Source organism: Oryx dammah, unplaced genomic scaffold (assembly GCF_014754425.2).
Source record: "Oryx dammah isolate SB20612 unplaced genomic scaffold, SCBI_Odam_1.1 HiC_scaffold_11232, whole genome shotgun sequence".
NCBI classification, from domain to species: Eukaryota; Metazoa; Chordata; class Mammalia; order Artiodactyla; family Bovidae; genus Oryx; species Oryx dammah.
The window spans coordinates 3333829-3355180 of record NW_024080625.1 but is presented as its reverse complement, the minus strand read 5'-3'; the positions used below and the strand labels follow the sequence as shown (position 1 = coordinate 3355180).

The 21352-nt window shown below is 42.8% G+C and overlaps 1 long non-coding RNA gene across 1 annotated transcript in view; it reads right to left on the bottom strand.

Annotated features, from left to right (window-relative positions):
- The window catches only part of LOC120861338, a 67496-nt gene extending 47931 nt beyond the window's left edge, over positions 1 to 19565 (bottom strand). Inside the window, exon 1 of the long non-coding RNA XR_005720526.1 lies at positions 19303 to 19565. This is a non-coding gene — a long non-coding RNA (uncharacterized LOC120861338). The remainder of the gene's footprint in view (positions 1 to 19302) is intronic.
- Between the last annotated feature and the right edge of the window lie 1787 nt (positions 19566 to 21352).

Genomic DNA, 21352 nt, shown 5'->3' with positions numbered 1-21352 from the left:
ATCGCTGAGGAAGGCTTTCTTATCTCTTCTTGCTATTCTTTGGAACTCTGCATTTAAATGTGTATATCTTTCCTTTTCTCCTTTGCTTTTCACTTTCTTTCTTTTCACAGCTATTTGTAAGGCCTCCTCAGACAGCCATTTTGCTTTTTTGCATTTCTTTTTCTTGGGGATGGTCTTGATTCCTGTCTCCTGTACAATGTCACGAACCTCCATCCACAGTTCATCAGGCACTCTGTCAGATCTAGTCCCTTCAATCTATTTCTCACTTCCACTGTATAGTCGTAAAGGGATTTGATTTAGGTTATACATGAATGATCCAGTGGTTTTCCCTACTTTCTTCAATTTCACTCTGTATTTGGCAATAAGGACTTCATGATCTGAGCCACAGTCAGCTCCCAGTCGTATTTTTGCTGACTGTATAGAGCTTCTCCATCTTTGGCTGCAAAGAATATAATCAATCTGATTTCGGTGTAGACCATCTGGTCATGTCCATGTGTAGAGTCTTCTCTTGTGTTGTTGAAAGAGGGCTCTTGCTATGACCAGTACGTTCTCTTGGCAGAACTCTATGAAACTAAGCCATGCCATGTGGGGCCACCCATAATGGACAGATTATGGTGGAGAGGTCTGACACAATGTGGTCCACTAGAGAAGGGAACGGCAAACCACTTCAGTATTCTTGCCTTGAGAATCCCATGAACAGTATGAAAAGGCAGTCACTTCACCACCCTGTAAATGTCTGCTTACAAATCTGTTGGCTGCACGAGTGCAGGGATCAGTCTCCCATGTTTGTTGGTTCATCACCAGCACTTAGCACAATGCTGGACATCAAGTAGATGCTTAGTAAACATTTGCTGGATACATACAAAAGAAATAACATGAATTCAGATATTTTTATTGACAATCATCACCTATTGATTAGCAACAACAGCTAGCATTCATTGAGCATGCTTAGCAGTTTATTCAATCTCCTTTGTCTCTTCTACCATAACCCACTAAAGGAGGCATTCAATTCAATTTTATAAATAGAAAACTGAAACCTGTATGGATTTAGAATAACTTGCCTGAAGTGACACAACTGGTTAAGTAATAAAATCAGGAAAACCCTGGTGCCTTCCAAGTAAAAAAAACAAAATCCATTTTCTTTTAAAATATTTTTTTATTTGTGCAAGTCATGTTCTAGCTGCAGCATGTGGGATCCTCAGTTGTGGCATGTGGGATTCAGCTCCTGACCAGGGATCTAACTTGGCCCCCGCCTCCCCCTGCCAACATCAGAAGCACACAGTTGCAGTCACTGGACCACCAAGGAAGTCCCTACAGTTCATTTTCTTAACTCCTACACCAGATGTGATGAGCTTTTTGAATTCCTTTATTCTAATAGAGACTTCACAGGCAGCAGCGGGTTTGTAACTGGAGAAGGAAGCTGCTTATGTCAATTTTCCTGAGCTGAGTCATTATCCTAGACTTATGAAGCCGACTTCCATTTGCTGGGCTTGAAGTGAAGCTCAAGACTAAACTAGTTTCTTCAGTTTGGTTGGGTGTATCTTGAAAAGGTTTTCAGAGAGTAAACTCCAAGGGGGTACTGGCTGAATGCTCTGGCAGTGGGCTCTGGGGCAGCTGAGGGTCTTGATGGGTGGTCTCCATGGAAAGAGGGAAGCCAGAAGCCTGGGAACTGGGGTGTTGACCATCCTGTGGCAGAAGGCATTTTACATTTTCTTTGTCATCAGTAATCCATCTGGGGAGTGGCTTTGTTTTCCAAAAATTTCTGGAATTGCCACATTGAATTGTGACCTATAGCTTGGAAATTCTGATGGACTGTTGTTTGAGGGCCATTTGGGGGATTTGTAGTCCAGTGGTTTGTTGTGACTTTGGGGATTTTGATTCTGTCATTTTGGCCTCAGCCTGTCATGTTTCTGGTGGGTTGAACAATCAAGTGGAGTGTCTTCCTCTTGCAAGAGTCCAGGCACTGGCCAAATTTCATCTTGCTTATTTTTCACTACATTTGTCTTTGGCAGGAGAGTGGCAATTGTTGGCAGAAGGACAATAGGGGCCAGAGAGGTTTATTGGCTTACCTTAGTGAAACATCCAGGTTAGAGTAAATGAAGGCCATAGGATTATGTTTCTGAGTTAGACTGTTCTTACTGGGGAGGAAATGCATGTTTCATATTTAAGGATCCATATACTCCATATATATTCATTCTTTCATTCAACAATTAGGCTTCCCAGGTGGTACAGTGATAAAGAATCTGCTTGCCAGTGCAGGAGATAAAGGAGACACTGGTTTGATCCCTGGGTCAGGAAGATCCCCTAGAGAAAGAAATGGTAACCCGCTCCAGTATTCTTGCCCGAATACTGGAATACTCCATGGACAGAGGAACCTGGAGGTCTAAAGTCCATGGGGTCACAGAGAGTCAGACACAACTGAGCAATTGACCAGTACTCAACAATTATTTATGAAGATCCTACTTTGTACTAGGAACTGGGGTTATAATGAGAAATAAGACAGACATGCTATCAAGAACTGACATTGCAGTTGAAGAGGGAGACAGAAGATGTAAACAAATACATGAATTTTTCATTTTGAATGATAATTTTCTACAGAGAAAATAAAAACAGAGGAAGTGTATGTAGAGTGCTTGGGGTGGGTGAAGGAAGGATCATCAAAAGGCTTCTTCCGTGAGATTGTGACATGTAAGCTAATAGCAGAAGGATGTACAAGGGCTAAGCTTGAGGAATCTAGGGAAGAGCACTCCAGGCAGAGGGAACAGCAAGTGCCAAGGCCCCGAGGCTAGGGTGAGAGTGTTATGTTTGAGGGTAGGAATGCTGAGTCTTTAGGGGTTTTTAAGCAGAGGAGTGATGGGATGCTCATCTTTAGTATTCAAGATCTCACTATTTTCCATGCAGAGGGAAAGTGAGGGAAATAAAGGATAAAACAGGGAGAAGAGGAAGAGATTACTACAGGGGTTCATTGTTGCTGCTGCTGCTAAGTCGCTTCAGTCATGTCCGACTCTGTGCGACCCCACAGACGGCAGCCCACCAGGCTCCCCCGTCCCTGGGATTCTCCAGGCAAGAACACTGGAATGGGTTGCCATTTCCTTCTCCAATGCATGAAAGTGAAAAGTGAAACTGAAGTCGCTCAGTCGTGTCTGACTCAGCGACCCCATGGACTGCAGCCTACCAGGCTCCTCCGCCCATGGGAGTTTCCAGGCAAGAGTACTGGAGTGGGGTGCCATTGCCTTCTCCAACAGGGATTCATTAATCTGTATCAAATCTGTTGCATCATTTAATCCATTTTTACTCTATTATTTATTTGATTTTCATGCTTGTCTTCATTGCCTTGATTTGAGCCAATTCAACTATTTCAGTTGTTTCTTCTTCACTTCTTGATTCCAGCCAATCCCTATCCCCTCCAGTTTGTTTTCCTCCAGCCTCTAGGCTTAGTTCTCATCTTAAACCAGAGTTACATTATGCATGCTCTTCTTAAAGATCATTCTGCGATCCCCTTTGCCCCCAGAATCAAGTTCATGATCTTTAGTGTAATAATCAACTCACCAGTATTGAGTCATTCATTTGTTGGTCAGCAGATTGCTTGTTAGTGTAGCACTGGACTTATTTATTTTTGCAGCTGATAACTCTTAGCGCATATAACCAGTCATGTGAAGAGGAAAGTTAGGAACATGAAGTCCCCCTGATTCCGGATTGAACTGTTTAGAAGCTGCACGAACCATGCTAACTAATCAGTGGGTGAGACACAGCGTTCAAGGGCCAACAAGGTATTTCCATAGCCTCCTGGTAGAGTCTGTTGACTCAATAGCTCTGGGAAGTCACTCAGCTGGATACATTGTTGTTGGAATGACTTGCATGAAAGGGCCAAAAGGAGGGACGTGAACTCTAAGCAAGATAAAGTCCAACCTAATCACAGACTCCCTTAACCTCTTAATGGCATTCTAGAGGGCAAAGACAGCCAGTTCTTATGGATAGAAATTATTTCATTTAAAAAGTGGAAATATCTGGTCAGAAGGAAATGCCCATTCAGTGTGAGATTTATCCTAACCCTACTTTGTGTTTTTATAGGCAATACGGCCTTGTGAGTGAAACACCATATAACAGAAGGTTAAGAAACAGAAAACTTTGTAGTTATTTTCTGAGTTGAATTTGTAGACTAGTAATGCAATGATTCAACTCTGACTGTCAGCACCCAGCAAGGATTCTGTCTTTAAGCATTTGTAGTCATGAGGCAAATATATGCTGAAGCATTTTCTAACCTAGACTTACTAAGGATTCCTTAAACAGAGGGTAGTTTCTCTAGACTGGTTTTCTGGTCTACTAGATAATCAGAGGGAAAATTTAATAAAAATTAATTTTGATCTATCATTTTTCATTGAAGAAAATAAGATTTTTGAGGTTGTTGCCCGTGATGCCAAAGGAGATAAATGAAATTTGTTTCTGCCAATTTTAAGAGCCATGCTAGAAGTTTTTTTTTTGTAGAATAAGTAATCGTTTTAAAAGATAGAATGGTAGAATAGCTCAATATTTTCTGTATTCAACTTTAAGGTGGGATATAACTTTTAATGTGTATACTACAAGTGAATTATAATTTTCCACCATATTTTAAGCATAATACAAATGTTTAGCTGACAACTATATTGTACCAACAATACCATAAGAAGTACCATAGAAATCAAATGTGAAAAAAAGGAAAGGAAAACATTTCTCTAATTTTGCCATTTTAAAACCAGCTGTTTTAATATTTCCTTCCAGTTAGTCAATATGTTACCTAATTTTCATATAGTTACAATCATAACCTAGACAAGACTTTACAATCAGGTTTTTGTTTCTAATGTTACATAAGTCTTTTTTCTCAGTCACTTTGCATTTTGAAACCCTAATGTGCCTTTGTAATAGAATTTCTAGGCAATAATGGATCTCTTCAAAAAGGTTATCTAAGTTCTGGAAGTGAAAGATTTTCATTGCTGTTCTCAAAGTTACCATATTGTGGGTAATCTTTATTGTTTCAACTAAGACAGCAACTTGCCAGGGCCCAAACAAAGCTCCTAAGATTAACAGTCCTGGGAGAACAGGGGATGGGTCACAATCTGTGAGTGCTAAAAAGATGCCAATTTTCCTTTCCTGTTCTATCAAGAGTACAAAGCTCTTAGATTTTACACTGAAGGCATCGAAACTACTGCTCAATTTAATGACAAGTACAGGGAATGCACATAGGGCCTTGTGGTTTGCTGCCTTTACAAGGTATTCAGTAGAAGAAAGGCCACAGATAACAGCATAAATTCTAGCTACTGTTAATCATCTGTTCCATCAAGGGAGAGAACACACTGATATTAGAAGCAAAGGGAGGCATTAATCAAAGTGTTTGCCTGCTGTAGTAAAGGTGATCTGTATGGAGTTATAGGGATCTTTTATCTGCTTTTCTCATATTTGTCCAAGGTTGTACAGACTTTCCCATGGATTTAGTATGTGCCCAAAAGCAGACACCAAGAGAATTCTTCAGAAAATATTTTCTGAACTAAAATATTCTCCTCAGAAGTGACCTGGAGGAAAAGTGATGTGGAAGGAAGGGAGGATGTGTTTTGCCCCTCGAGCCTGTGAGAAAGCTGCAGGGCACACCCCGGGGAGGGGTCCAGTTTGATGTCTGTGGCTGTATCCACAACACAGAAAATTAAGATGGGCTAAAGGGTGCAGGGAAGGTGGCTCTTCCCCAGCATTTCTCACTTGGCACACGAGATAACTTTCCAGAGCTTCTCTTCTATTCTTTCCACTCACTAGCCCAACGTGTTCTGGGACTGAATGTGCTAACATTCATAAGCCTTGTTAATTACGAGAGGATCCTCATTGTCGTCATCTGCCTCAGTCATGGATTACCAAATGTCCTTGGTCAATGAGGCCTGCACAAATATGGATTTTACTCCAGAATCATTTGGTTTCTTAAAAATATATATTGCTAATAACAAGCTCAGAGGTTAAAGTGTGTGCCTGCAATGGAAGAGACCTGGGTTCGATCCCTGGGTCGGGAAGATCCCTTGGAGAAGGAAATGGCAACCCACTCCAGTATTATTGCCTGGAGAATCCCAAGGATGGAGGAGCCTGGTGGGCTACAGTCCACGGGGTCGCAAAGAGTCAGACACGACTGAGCAACTTCACTTTCACTAATAACAATGTACTGGTTTTCACAGATGAGACGACACACTGTTTATCTGGCCCTCCCTAGAGACAGGATGCAATGGCTAAATGACAGAATACTGGGTTGTCGCCTAGAAGATGAGCTGAATGGGCCAACCCTCACATGCTCCAACCACCGCTGGGCCATGTCTGTTACTTGTTTGCTCACTCACCCACTAGGCTGGTATTGGTTGACTCAGTTTGGCTGGTTGTTGTTCTTTGTTCAGTTGCTCAGTCATGTCCGACTCTCTGCAACCCCATGGACTGCAGCATGCCAGGCTTCCCTGTCCTTTACTATCTGCCAGAATTGCTCACACTCATGTCCACTGAGTTGATGATGCCATCCAACCATCTCATCCTCTGTCATCCCCTTCTTCTCCTGCCCTCAATCTTTCCCAGCATCAGGGTCTTTTCTAGGCTATTTGCATGAGCTAAGGAGGCAGAATCTATAAGAGCCTTCAATCTGGCAGAGAACACAGACATAACCTAAAAATCTCTTAATAAATGCAAAGTTAAATCGGTCATGGGTGTGAAGAAAGGAGGGTACAAGGGGGCTGCGAGTGCCGATTGGGGGTGGTGACGTGGTCAAGAGCTATCCCCAGGAAGGAATGACTGACTTACAGTTGAAAACAAGAATAAGAACATTGGCTGACAATTGCCAAGTGGTTCCTATGTACCAGGCCCAGATTTTAGTGCTTTATATGAATTTTTGGTGAGTTACAGACTCATGTTAACATATAGGCGAGAAAACTCAGGCTTGGAGATAGTAAGTAACTTGTTTAGGATCATGCAGCTTGAGTAGAAATACTGGAACTCAATTTAATTGCAAAGTCTGGAGTTTTAACCAGTCTGTTGTACTGTCTCCTGTCTTGCTTGAGATATAACTTAAGCAGGTGAAGAGAATGGTGGATGGATGGCAGGCAGGTGGAACAGCTTGTGTGGAGCACAGAGGTGGAAGAGAAGAGAAGCAGGGTGGCTGGGGTGATGGGGGAAGAGAAAAGAAGCATGCAGAAGAGGGTGCGAGGTGAGGCTGGGAGGTGGGCAGAGCCAGGCTGTCTGGAGCTGGAGAGCCAGGTCAGACTCTGGCACTGCCCAACAGGAAATCACTGAAAGGTTCTAAGCAGGGGTAGATGTGATCAGACTAGCATTTTGAAAAAGTCACTCTAGCTGTAGTATAGAGCTTCAGTTCAGTTCAGTTCAGTCGCTCAGTCGTGTCCGACTCTTTGCGACCCCATGAATTGCAGCACGCCAGGCCTCCCTGTCCATCACCAACTCCTGGAGTTCACTCAGACTCACATCCATTGAGTCAGTGATGCCATCCAGCCATCTCATCCTCTGTCGTTCCCTTCTCCTCCTGCCCCCAATCCCTCCCAGCATCAAAGTATTTTCCAATGAGTCAACTCTTCGCAGGAGGTGGCCAAAGTACTGGAGCTTCAGCTTTAGCATCATTCCTTCCAAAGAAATCCCAGGGCTGATCTTCAGAATGGACTGGTTGGATGTCCTTGCAGTCCAAGGGACTCTCAAGAGTCTTCTCCAACACCACAGTTCAAAAGCATCAATTCTCTAGCACTCAGCCTTCTTCACAGTCCAACTCTCACATCCATACATGACCACAGGAAAAACCATAGCCTTTACTAGACGGACCTTAGTCGGCAAAGTAATGTCTCTGCTTTTGAATATACTATCTAGGTTGGTCATAACTTTTCTTCCAAGGAGTAAGCATCTTTTAATTTCATGGCTGCAATCACCATCTGCTGTGATTTTGGAGGCCCAAAAAATAAAGTCTGACACTGTTTCTACTGTTTCCCCATCTATTTCCCATGAAGTAATGGGACCGGATGCCATGATCTTAGCTTTCTGAATGTTGAGTTTTAAGCCAACTTTTTCAGTCTCCTCTTTCACTTTCATCAAGAGGCTTTTTAGTTCCTCTTCACTTTCTGCCATAAGGGTGGTGTCATCTGCATATCTGAGGTTATTGATATTTCTCCTGGCTATCTTGATTCCAGCTTGTGTTTCTTCCAGTCCAGCGTTTCTCATGATGTACTCTGCATATAAGTTAAATAAGCAGGGTGACAATATACAGCCTTGACGTACTCCTTTTCCTGTTTGGAACCAGTCTGTTGTTCCATGTCCAGTTCTAACTGTTACTTCCTGACCTGCATACAGATTTCTCAAGAGGCAGGTCAGGTGGTCTGGTATTCCCATCTCTTTCAGAATTTTCCACAGTTTATTGTGATCCACACAGTCAAAGGCTTTGGCATAGTCAATAAAGCAGAAATAGATGTTTTTCTGGAACTCTCTTGCTTTTTCCATGATCCAGCAGATGTTGGCCATTTGATCTCTGGTTCCTCTGCCTTTTCTAAAACCAGCTTGAACATCAGGAAGTTCACGGTTCACATATTGCTGAAGCCTGGCTTGGAGAATTTTGAGCATTACTTTACTAGCATGTGAGATGAGTGCAATTGTGAGGTAGTTTGAGCATTCTTTGGCATTGCCTTTCTTTGGGATTGGAATGAAAACTGAACTTTTCCAGTCCTGTAGCCACCGCTGAGTTTTCCAAATTTGCTGGCATATTGAGTGCAGCACTTTCACAGCATCACCTTTCAGGATTTGAAACAGCTCAACTGGAATTCCATCACCTCCACTAGCTTTGTTCGTAGTGATGCTTTCCAAGGCTCACTTGACTTCACATTCCAGGATGTCTGGCTCTAGATTAGTGATTACACCATCATGATTATCTGGGTCATGAAGATCTTTTCTGTATAGTTCTTCTGTGTATTCTTGCCACCTCTTCTTAATATCTTCTGCTTCTGTTAGGTCCATACCATTTCTGTCCTTTATTGAGCCCATCTTTGCATGAAATGTTCCCTTGCTATCTCTAATTTTCTTGAAGAGATCTCTAGTCTTTCCCATTCTGTTGTTTGCCTCTATTTCTTTGCATTGATCACTGAGGAAAGCTTTCTTATCTCTTCTTGCTGTTCTCTGGAAGTCTGCATTTAAATGTGTATATCTTTCCTTTTCTCCTTTGCTTTTCGCTTCTCTTCTTTTCACAGCTATTTGTAAGGCCTCCCCAGACAGCCATTTTGCTGTTTTGCATTTCTTTTCCATGGGGATGGTCTTGATCCCTGTCTCCTGTACAATGTCACGAACTTCGTTCCATAGTTCATCAGGCACTCTATCTATCAGATCTAGGCCCTTAAATCTATTTCTCACTTCCACTGTATAATCAAAAGGGATTTGATTTAGGTCTTACCTGAATGGTCTAGCGGTTTTCCCTAGTGGTTTTCTTCAATTTGAGTCTGAATTTGGTAATAAGGAGTTCATGATCTGAGCCACAGTCAGCTCCTGGTCTTGTTTTTGTTGACTGTATAGAGCTTCTCCATCTTTGGCTGCAGAGAATATAATCAATCTGATTTCAGTGTTGACCATCTGGTGATGTCCATGTGTAGAGTCTTCTCTTGTGTTGTTTGAAGAGGGTGTTTGTTATGACCAGTGCATTTTCTTGGCCAAACTCTATTAGCCTTTGCCCTGCTTCATTCAGCATTCCAAGGCCAAATTTGCCTGTTACTCCAGTTGTTTCTTGACTTCCTACTTTTGCATTCCAGTCCCCTCTAATGAAAAGGACATCTTTTGGGGGTATTAGTTCTAAAAGGTCTTGTAGGTCTTCATAAAACCATTCAACTTCAGCTTCTTCAGCGGTACTGGTTGGGGCATAGACTTGGATAACTGTGATATTGAATGGTTTGTCTTGGAGATGAACAGAGATCATTCTGTCGTTTTTGAGATCTCATCCAAGTACTGCATTTCAGACTCTTTTGTTGACCATGATGGCTACTCCATTTTTTCTGAGGGATTCCTGCCCACAGTAGTAGATATAATGGTCATCTGAGTTTCACCCATTCCAGTCCATTTTAGTTCGCTGATTCCTAGAACGTCGACGTTCACCCTTGCCATCTCTTGTTTGACCACTTCCAATTTGCCTTGATTCATGGACCTGACATTCCAGGTTCCTATGCAATATTGCTCTTTACAGCATCGGACCTTGCTTCTATCACCAGTCACATCCACAGCTGAGTATTGTTTTTGCTTTGGCTTCATCCCTTCATTCTTTCTGGAGTTATTTCTCCACTGATCTCCAGTAGCATATTGGGCACCTACTGACCTGGGGAGTTCCTCTTTCAGTATCCTATCATTTTGCCTTTTCATACTGTTCATGGGGTTCTCAAGGCAAGAATACTGAAGTGGCTTGCCATTCCCTTCTCCAGTGGACCACATTCTGTCAGACCTCTGCACCATGACCCGCCCGTCTTGGGTTGCCCTGCAGGCATGGCTTGGTTTCATTGAGTTAAACAAGGCTGTGGTCCTAGTGTGACTAGATTGACTAGTTTTCTGTGATTATGGTTTCAGTGTGTCTGCCCTCTGATGCCCTCTTTTAGGTGAGGGCGAAGGTTGATTTGGGGAGATAAATTAAAACCCTTTAGAGGTGGAGGGGGGTTTCAGAGGAGTCAAGGTGCTGAGATAAGTTCTAACCTTATGACTTTGCATAAAGATGTCATGTTGAGAAGGGAGCTGTGAGAGATGATGTGGCTTGGAGGGAAAGATCACACATTTGAGTCAGGCTGGTTGAGTCTGAGGTATCTTTCTGAATCCATGTGGAGTTGTCTAGTAGATCATGTTATATATACATCAGGAGCTCACGAAGAGGTTGGGGCAGGAGATATAAATGTATGAGTCACCCCAGGGAGAGGTGGTAATTGCACGCATTGGCATGGGTGAGAGTAGTCTGGGGAGAGTCTTTGTGTTTTCATCACCCCCTCCATGCTTTCTTTCTTCTTTCTAAATTGTCTCTGGGTTGTATGCATCCCTTTCTTTGCTCTGTCACCCATCTGCAAACCTGATTCCTTTGCCCCCTTCCCCGTCCCCACTCCCCGTCAGTCCACCCATCCTCATGCTCATCTGTATTCTCCATCCCTCCATCCGTCTCTTCCTTCTTTCCACTTGCTAACTAGCTGCTGACGCATGCTGATTTTTCTGTTCTCGGCCGCACTGGAGTTTCTTTTTCAAGGCAGCCAGTGACGCTCCCTCACCCCAGCACTGGATCCGATGGCTCATCCTGACCCAGTCTACATCTCCTGGCTTCTCCTCAGCATCTCACTCTTGATACCTCTTCCTTTGAACATTCTCCTGCTCTGTGTTCCCTGGCATGTATCATCTTGACCCTCAACTCTTTTCTGATTTCTCTTGTTTTCCTAAGATACAGGATTTTCTATTGGTTTGGCCAAAAATTTGTTCGAGTTTTTCCGTAACAGCGTATGGAAAAACCCGAACGAATGGCCAACCCAATGCTGCTACCCCATAAACGGATGTATTCCCCAGAAATGTTTTCTTCCTCCTCCTTCTGTACATGCTCCATCAGCCACCCACTTGTGGATAGCACCAAAAACATATCTTTCTAGCCAGCACCTGAAAACCACAGGCCTGACTGTCCAACTGTGGGCTAAACGCCTCCTCTCTGCATCCTACTGGCATCTCAAACTCAGCATGGTCTGTACCAAACATTTCTTTTTCCTTTCAAGAAATTCAGTGTCCTATACTGTCTGTTTTAGCTGGCTCCCCCTTTCTTCATTCTTTTTATCCCTCTTTAACGCTACCAGATTCAGAGCACTGCTGTCTATAGCCTGGGACCTTTGCCTTCATCTCCTACCCAGTTTTTCTTCCAGGTTTCTTCTTCTGAATGAATCCTATGCATTTGCTCTAAATGAATCATGTATTCAACCCACTTCATGTCTCCTCAGCCTCAAATCTTTAATAATCCTCTGTTACCCCTGAAATAGGGCTTCCCTGGTTGCTTAGCAGTAAAGAATCTACTTGTAATGCAGGAGATGTAGGAGATGTGAGTTTGATCCCTGGGTTGGGAAGATCCCCTGGAGGAGGGCACGGCAACCCACTCCAGTGTTTTTACCTAAAAAAAATCCCATAGACAGAGGAGCCTGGCAGGCTACAGTCCATAGGGTCGAAAAGAGTCTGACATAACTGAAGTGACTGAGCACAGCATGGCGCCACTGAAATAAGTACAGCCCCATTAGTCTAGTTTTAGTGGTCCTTTTCACCTGGTCCTGATAGAGTCTCCCACCTTTATCTTCTGCTTCCACCTGATACCCACGTTCTGAGCCAACTATGTCAGCCTCTCCTCCAGGCTGCATGATACTTGAAGGCAGACATCTGTGCTTCAGAATCCTAGTATCGCCTACATTCACACCTGGAACATAGTAGGTGCTCACTAAAGGTTTGGCATGTGCAGTCTGGTGCTTCCCAGACCCCTGCCTTTACTCCTGCTCCGCTTCTTATGTGGAGGGACCTCCTCTCCTTGCCTTAAGAAGTAAGATGGTGTATGTAATGCTGTACTTAGTTGCACGGTCATGTCCGACTCTTTGTGACCCCATGGACTGTAGCCTGTCAGGCTCCTCTGTCCATGGGGATTCTCCAGGCAAGAATGCTGGAGTGGGTGGTCATGCCCTCCTCCAGGGGATCTTCCCAACCAGGGGATCAAGCCCAGGTCTCCCGCATTGCAGGCAAATTCTTTACCATCTGAGCCACCAGAGAAGCCTGATATAATAAGGCCATTTAAAGTTGTGCACTGGGAATTCCCTGGCAGTTCAGTGGTTAGGACTCTGCACTTTCAATGCAGGGGGCAAGAGTTCAATCCCTGGTTGGGAAACTAAGATCTTGCATGGCATGGCCAAAAAAATGTGCATTATATACACACAATTCAACTTTTAGAACTTATTTCTAGCACCTCTTTCTTCATGAAACCATTACTTATACTCCTAAGAATGATCCCTTCTCTGAATCCTCAAGATATTTCTCTTTCCTTAAAAATTTTTTTTTGGGGGGGTACCAGAGTGGGATGCAGGGCTATTTCAAAGGAGATTTGATCCCTAATCTGATATCTTTGTTGAGTTTGATCATTGTGTTTTTATTATAAAACCTTTGATTCTAAACCGTAATATGAAGACTCATCTACCCTATCACTAACTGCCCACAATCCCTTTCCTGCCATAGTTCACTCCATTGAGCTCAGATTTTGGTCCCCTGGGCATCTAGTGCGGTGCCTTGCCCACACCAGTTTCTTACCATTTGTGGACTTGAATTAGGTGAAGTGATGCATATGGCTGCCAATATCGCCCATCATAAGTGAAGAGGGAATCAAAGATGGGAGCTGGGTTTATTTTGCTTCAGTTGCAGTTTGCTTCAGTTGCTTCAGTTACCAGAAAGTGCTAGTTACTAAGCTGTGTCTGACTCTCTGCGACCCCATGGACTATAGCCCTCGAGGCTCCACTGTCCATTTGGAATTCTCCAGGCAAGAATACTGGAGAGGGTAGCCATTCCCTTCTCCAGGGAATCTTCCTGCCCAGAGATTGAAGCCAGGTCTCCTGCATTGCAGGTGGATTCTTTTGTCTGAGCCACCAGGGAAGAGAGGGAAAGCAACAGTGCCTCTCTCACAGGACCAGGAGAAGCAGTAATGGAGCTGTGTGCCCCCGTGAGTAGCTATTTCTGCCACTTAGTTTGGGGGATACAGGAAATGAAGCCAGGATGAAGGTAAATATTAAATATTAAAGATAAGTATTATGCAAGCACAAGCATGTTTCTTGTGGAGTTAATCTCTGTGTGATCTTTCATTCCCAGCCCTCTGACTCTGCCAGCCAAGCCCAGGGCAGGCACAACAAACCTATCACTATCTTGTCTCTACCACAGAGGTTGGGAAATGAGTTCTATAAAATTATACTTTGTGCTCAGAATCCTGTATTTGTGATTTGAAGTTGGTCCACTCCTCAGTCAGTTCTTGGAGGAGCTATAATTCTTCAATCTTCCTAATTATCCCCATGGATATAAAATGTTGAGGACCTTGTAGGATCTTTCTTTAGGACATGATCCATTTCTTGCCCTTTTGAGAGATAGCCAAAATCTTAGGATGAAAAAATAACTCTTGATGAAAGGGTTTTGGACAGTTCTCCCAAAGCAGCCACTGAATTATGGGAAAAACATTTATGGGGAGAAACCACAGGGCATGGAGGCAGGGTCTAATTCAGTCATCAATAAGTCCATTGTTTCTATCTTAGGAATCTTATTTTTCCATGGAAGTTCTTTAAAAGGGCTAAAGCACTCAGAGAACCACTTCAGTTCTATGTGGGGTCCCAGAGAAAGACTTGGGCAGTGAGTAGGGAGGAGAGTTTTCTGCTGATGAAGGGAGCTGAGTCAGGCATTTCCAGGGGCTTATTTGCAGGTGGGTGGACCATAGTGAGGAGGATACTCTTAGACAGGATCGGGTTTCACGTGAGGGTCAGAAGATCTAAGGAGGACCATCAGCTCCAAGTAGGAAGCAAGTTACTTTTTTTTTGTTTGTTCCCAGAATGCAAAATGAGCATAAGAATACCTGGGCCCAGCCTTCTTAGCAAAGTTATTATGCTGATCAAACCAGAAATGAGGAAGAGGAGGAAACTAAAACAGTTATTAAGCATTTTGAGATGCTAAACATGTTATAGAAATGGCTTTCATTTCATTTTGAAAGAGGCAATAGCATTTTCTGTTTATAAAGTGGCCCACAAATGCTCTGAGCCCTTAAGGCAGAATGAGTATGAACACAGGAACCAACAGTCTGTCTTCTGTGAATTGCTGCTGCTGCTGCTAAGTCGCTTCAATCGTGTGAATTGCTAGTGGTAGTGAAAAGAGGCCCACTTCCAACATCTTCTTCTTAGGTTTGAAGTCTTTGCCTAAACATGATTATGTAATATTTTGGAAGTCAGTTCCAAGCTTACTCGAGTTGCTTATGAGAGATTTTGTTTATTAAATAATTTTCTGAAATTTACCAAGTTTTAGTGACTCACAGATTCATGCAAACTTATGTCTGACATTTATAGAATGAGAGGGGGAGAGATCACCTAATTTATCCTGTTTTACAGGAAAGGAAACTGGGAGCCAGGAAGTCTAAATGACTTGCCTGGAGCTGTATGTTGTGCCCATGGGAAAGCTGGGCTGGAACCCATCTTCCAACCTTCCCAGCTCAGTGTTTATCTTCAAATACACTTTCCATGAATACTCTGGACATATATCCTACTTTCACGGTCTAAGCTAAATCCTTAGAAGAAAGTAAGAATTAATTTTTCCCTGTGATTTCAAAATAAGAGAAACATTTTGTAATTGTAATACACCATGCTTTTAAGAATGTATAGTTCTCTGTAGACTCTGTAGGTCATAAAGTGCTTTCCAACACATTTAATCTCTGTAACAATTCAGGTGAAGATTGTTATTCTATTAATAGAAGTGGCTTGGTCAGTTTTCCAAAAATCAAAATTGGGACTCAGGAAAGGTTTGGGTTTTTAATTCCATTTTGGGAGTTTTTGTTATGCTATAAGAAAGATGACACCTAAGTGCTCTTAAGTATGAGTGATCATTAGTCACAGAGAGGAGACTCCCAGATACCCACCCCGCAGCTTCCTTCAGCTCCACACTGAAGCTAGGCTCTGCCTCAGTGTATCCTAAAATGTTGACACCCAGACTGCTGTGACATGCCAATTCATCGTGGACTGAGTTTTCCAGCTCATCAATCAACAAAAACTCACTTGAGAAAGGCCTAGTTGAATTCACACTAGCAGTGGCAACAATAATAAAAAGAGTTGACGTTTATCAGATACTTATCATTTCTAGATTACTTTTAATTTATTGACTGATTTGATTTTCCCAGCAAGCCTATGACCATTATATTTCAATTTTATAGATGAGCCACAGAGAGGGTAGGTAACTTCAGGTAACACAGCTAGTAAATGGCAGGTAAGTAAAATTTGCATTTTTGTTTTCCTTATTAAAAGTGTTGGGAAGATCCTTTGGAGAAGGAAATGGCAGCCCACTCCAGTATTCTTGCCTGGGAAATCCCATGGACAGAGGAGCCTGGTGGGCTACAGTCCATGGGATCGCAAAGAGTTGGACACAACTGAGCGACTAACACTTTCATTTTCAGTATTTTCATATAGTTAACTCCAACTGTTCAATCCTTTGTTGATGGTCTAAGATTCTCCCCTTACCGAAGCTCAGGTTCTCAGCTCCAAAACCACTGGGTTGAACTAGCAGTTCATTCTAGTACTATCGTCCCCTCACTACTGCTGAGGGCTTCCCCTGTGGCTCAGCTGGCAGAGAATCTGTCTGTAATGTGGGAGACCTGGGTTCGATTCCTGGGTTGGGAAGAGCCTCTGGAGAAGGGAAAGGCTACCCATTCCAGTACTCTGGCTTGGAGAATTCCATGGGGTTGCAAAGAGTTGGATATGTCTGAGGGACATTCACTTACATCGCTTTCACCTACTACTGAGGCAAGAGGCAGAAGGCCCCCACCCAGGGTAAAGCACTTGGATATTCATTCTCTATGGACTGAAACTCCAAGACAAGAATAGCAGGGCAATTGAGGGAAGAAGCTAGGCCCTGCCCAGACCACATACTTCTTATTCTCCAAGTCAAGAGACCTCCCTGGCCACACATACCCAGAAAAGGCTCCTTGGAGGCCAGAGCAGAGTTTTGTCAAGGGATATTCTACCCAGATGCCTTTTTGGTAGGACCCATCTTGACTAAGAGATGCATGTACACACCTGGGAGGATCCTGAGATATACCAGATATGGACTGTGAACCAGGCAAATCAAAATGATTAGTCAAAGGAAACCTGGAAGAAATATCCCATCAAAGTAATTCAAACTGCCACGAGGGTGTGACTCGGTGACTGTCTCCCTCTGAGTCCTCCTGTGTGACTGTCCACACATACTGTACTTTTCCCCTCTTAATAAATGCTTTACTTGCTCCATTATTTTCCATTTTTGTGGAAATTCTTTTCTGCAAAGCCAAAAGATCAGGGCCTATGTCACTGACCACTGGTCTAATTGCGAGGATCTGGTGCTTTCATTGCCGCAACCCAGCCCAGTTTCTGGTGGGGAACCCAAGACCCACTTCAAGGCATTGCAGGCCAAGGCCACTGGAGATCACCACCATATGGTCCATGAACCTAGGCCGTCCCATCACACCCTAGTCTGCTCCACCTTATCCTACATCATGGCAACACACTGCATTAGTCTTGCCTGGGGAATCCCATTGACAGAGAAGCCTGGTGGGCTATGTATGCTGAGGGGTGGCAAAGAGTTGAGCAGGACTGAGCATGCACACACACACAAACAAAAATATCCTTATTTCCAGGGATAAGCAAAAGTTATATCGTTATCATTTGTATTTATATATAAGCATTAAGCTTACGAAATTTCCGGACGTTTTAACACAGGAAAAATGGGATATAAAATATAAAATGGGATATAAAATAACCACTCCTCTCCTCCCTCCACCCTTTACTTCTTAAAATATTCATTTGAGCAAACTCGTTACTCAGTGGTAATACAAAATCTTCCCACAAAAGAATATAAAGTCCCAAATCTAACAGTTCTTTCCTTTGAGTCGACAAGTGTATACAGAGAAAACTAGGTTAAACGAACATAAGGGCAACCTGTGATGCGGCAACAGGAAGGTGACGCCTCCAAGTAAACATCCAGACTTGTGCAGAGACTTCTGCAGAGCAGATAAGGCTTGCTGCCCATGTGACGCTGTGCTGGGTGTGATGCTCATGTGTGCTGTGCTTATGAGCGTGTGCTGGGTGTCCTGTTGTTTGAATTTAAAGTCTTTTTCAGCATCAGCTACTGAGGGGCCACCCTCCTTGCTGCCCCTGAAGTGTTAGGTCCCAGAAATTCCATCTTTCATTTGAGATGCCCAGCTGTGAGTTCAACGGTACACTTGATGCAACTCGGAAATGAATCATCTCAAATGATGATTTCCTCTACTTAGAATCAATGAGCTCTCAAAAACTATTAAAGATGTTGAAATATGTACCTTTTTATATGTGAAAGGCCTTTGTGAGGTGTCTTTACCAGTCCTTGAAATAAAGCCAAGTAGGGGGGCAAAAGAGAAGTTCAAATCGTATAGACAGGATTGATGTTGAAAGAAATGGAAATAATTGTTTACGTTTCCGTTCGACATGCCAACCAGAAAGGGGTTAAGTTCCTGCCTGCGCTGCATTTTCTTCCTTATGAATTAAGCACTAAAATATGCCCACGCCATCATTTTCCTCACACACCTAGCTCTTCCTCTATCATGCCTTGTCTCTACTTGCCTGCAGACAGAGCTCCCCATACTTTGCGTCTGACTCTAAACACCCATGATCACTCATGATGAGAGAGCATCGGTTAATGAGATGGCTGTGAGATGTTGAGAAAGTTCTGTTTGGCTTGTAAAGCCATGACTGTCTTTTATAATGGAACTTTTATCTTCTGACAGAGAGCTTGGAGCTCACATCTTTTTTTTTTTTTGCTCAGCATTTTCATTAGTGGTTGATGGTGACTATTCAAGGATTTCATTCTTCTGTCCTGGAGAGCTGGGTTGAAGATGGGGAGGCAGGCGGACATTTCTTTCTACTGCTCTGTGTGTCCCACAAGGCTTTTACAGAGCAGGGTAATAAACTATCTCCTGAAGGAGAGGAAGGTTTATCCTTATATCATGAACCTATCATTGTGGCCGACACGCAAGGCAGATACATATACCTCACTACCAATGCAAACGTCACTTTCCCCTTCATTTCATATGGAAATTGGCTTGTCAAATAGGAAGTCGTGTGGATGTTGAGTTAGACACAGGTCATTTCCTTTGGCTACAGAGGAGCCTGCGAAATGAGAGTCACCATGACCTTAACCTGCATTCCAGTTCAATCAATAACCCAGGGGCCAAGGTAATCACTTGATGTACAGTCACTACCTGACTTTTCTGCTTCATTGTTAGAGAAAAAACACATCCCACAACGCAATACGTACATGCTTTCTATCAAGGATGTAGCATAAGTGTAAACAAAGTGCCCTCTTAAGTCAATATTTGCTGGGAAAAGCACAGAGTGTTCTTGGTATTATTATGGTACTAAGGTTTCACAAGCTAAGAAAAACATTGAATTTGCTACATAGTTATGTACAAGTACTATGAAGCATAACAAAAAAGCAGTCATACATTTTAATAAAATCAAATTCATACATGCTTTAATAGGCAAAAAGTTTTGTACTTACATAGACCATGGATGGAGTCTTCTGTCCCGTTTCTCATGGGGGGGAAAGCAGCTTTAAATGTTTTGTTGGGAAATAAAATTGTCTTTTTTGGATTTCCATCAGATGGAAATGAATAGATGAATAATATATATGTCTTCTGCCAATTAAAAAAAAAGGGTCCTGTGATTTGTACAGCTGTGACTGAGAGGAGCCAATTGACACTTGAAGGCAAAGGAAGGTGGAAAATGAAAGAATAAATGAGTGGAAAATTCCACAGCTCAGAATCCCAGTGCTCTTTCAAGGACAAGATTGTTACTTGAGAAGCCTCTGTTGAATTTTTGGCATTCTTGCATTATCTCACTTTGAAGATGGAATGTAAACCATGGTTTTCAGCCAGTATCACTGTTCTCTGAAGTACATTCAGTTAGATTTGCTGGGACTTTTTGGTAATATCAATTTCCCTAAATTTAACTGAACAATTAAGGTTTCAAAAGCTTTGGGCATTCATGATCTCTCTTAGCGGAAAGAGCAGCTGCTCTTTCGGATGTCGTGGTAAATTCCCTTTCCGTGGGACTCTGAGTGTTAACCCAGAAAGAGATCCACTCATTCACAAAGCCTTTAAAGACAATTTTGGCTACTTGAATAGTCTACTGCTACTCTTAGGGAGTATTGCTAGAAGTTCATTTGCTATAGAGATCGTGAGAACTGCCAACAAGTGGGCTTGGAAAAATTGGACAGGTGTCGGTTGCTGGTGACAAAGATACTTTCTTCTGGTCTGTTATTGTGGCAGAACATTTATTAAAACTTCATCTCTTCTTAATTTGTATATTTATTTAAAAAAAAGGGAGGGAAGATTCTGGCAGAGGCGGAGGGGGTAATGTTCGTTTTTAAAGTCAAATACTCACTAAAACTTCTGGAATTTGAGTTTCTGTTCTTGTCTTTGTGTCAATAAATAACATATATTGAAAGTTATGTTTAAACATTGATTGTTGATCACCTTGTTTTCAACCAATTAGAGATCTGTGCCTGATCAAAAAGGGTGGTTTTAGCAGAATTGAAAGAGGCACATGTAACCCAATGTTCATTGCAGCAAGCTTTAAAACAGCTAGGACATGAAAGCAACATAGATGGCCATCAGCAGACGAATGGATAAGGAAGTTGTGATACATATCAGTTCAGTTCAGTTCAGTCGCTCAGTCATGTCTGACTCTTTGTGACCCCATGAATCTCAGCACATCAGGCCTCCCTGTCCATCACCAACTCCCGGAGTTCATTCAGACTCACGTCCATCAAGTCAGTGATGCCATGCAGCCATCTCATCCTCTGTCGTCCCCTTCTCCTCCTGCCCCCAATCCCTCCCAGCATCAGAGTCTTTTCCAATGAGTCAACTCTTCGCATGAGGTGGCCAAAGTACTGGAGTTTCAGCTTTAGCATCATTCCTTCCAAAGTAATCCCAGGGCTGATCTATTCAGAATGGACTGGTTGGATGTCCTTGCAGTCCAAGGGACTCTCAAGAGTCTTCTCCAACACCACAGTTCAAAAGCATCAATTCTTTAGTGCTCAGCCTTCTTCACAGTCCAACTCTCACATCCATACATGACCACAGGAAAAACCATAGCCTTGACTAGATAGACCTTAGTCGGCAAAGTAATGTCTCTGCTTTTGAATATGCTATCTAGGTTGGTCATAACTTTTCTATACACAATGGAATATTACTCAGCTGTAAAAAAGACATATTTGAGTCAGTTCCAATGAGGTGGATGAAACTGGATTATAGAGAATGAAGTAAGTCAGAAAGAGAAACACCAAAACAGCGTATTAACAAATATATGTGGAATTTAGAAAGATGGTAATGACAATCCTATATGCAAGGCAGCAAAAGAGACATAGATGAAAAGAAAAGACTTTTGGACTCAGTGGGAGAAGGTGAGGGTGGGATGATTTGAGAGAATAGCATTGAAACATGTACATTATCATATGTAAAATAGATGACCAGTGCAAGTTTGATGCATAAAGCAGGGCACTCAAAGCTGGTGGTCTGGGACAACCCATAGGGATGGGGTGGGGAGGG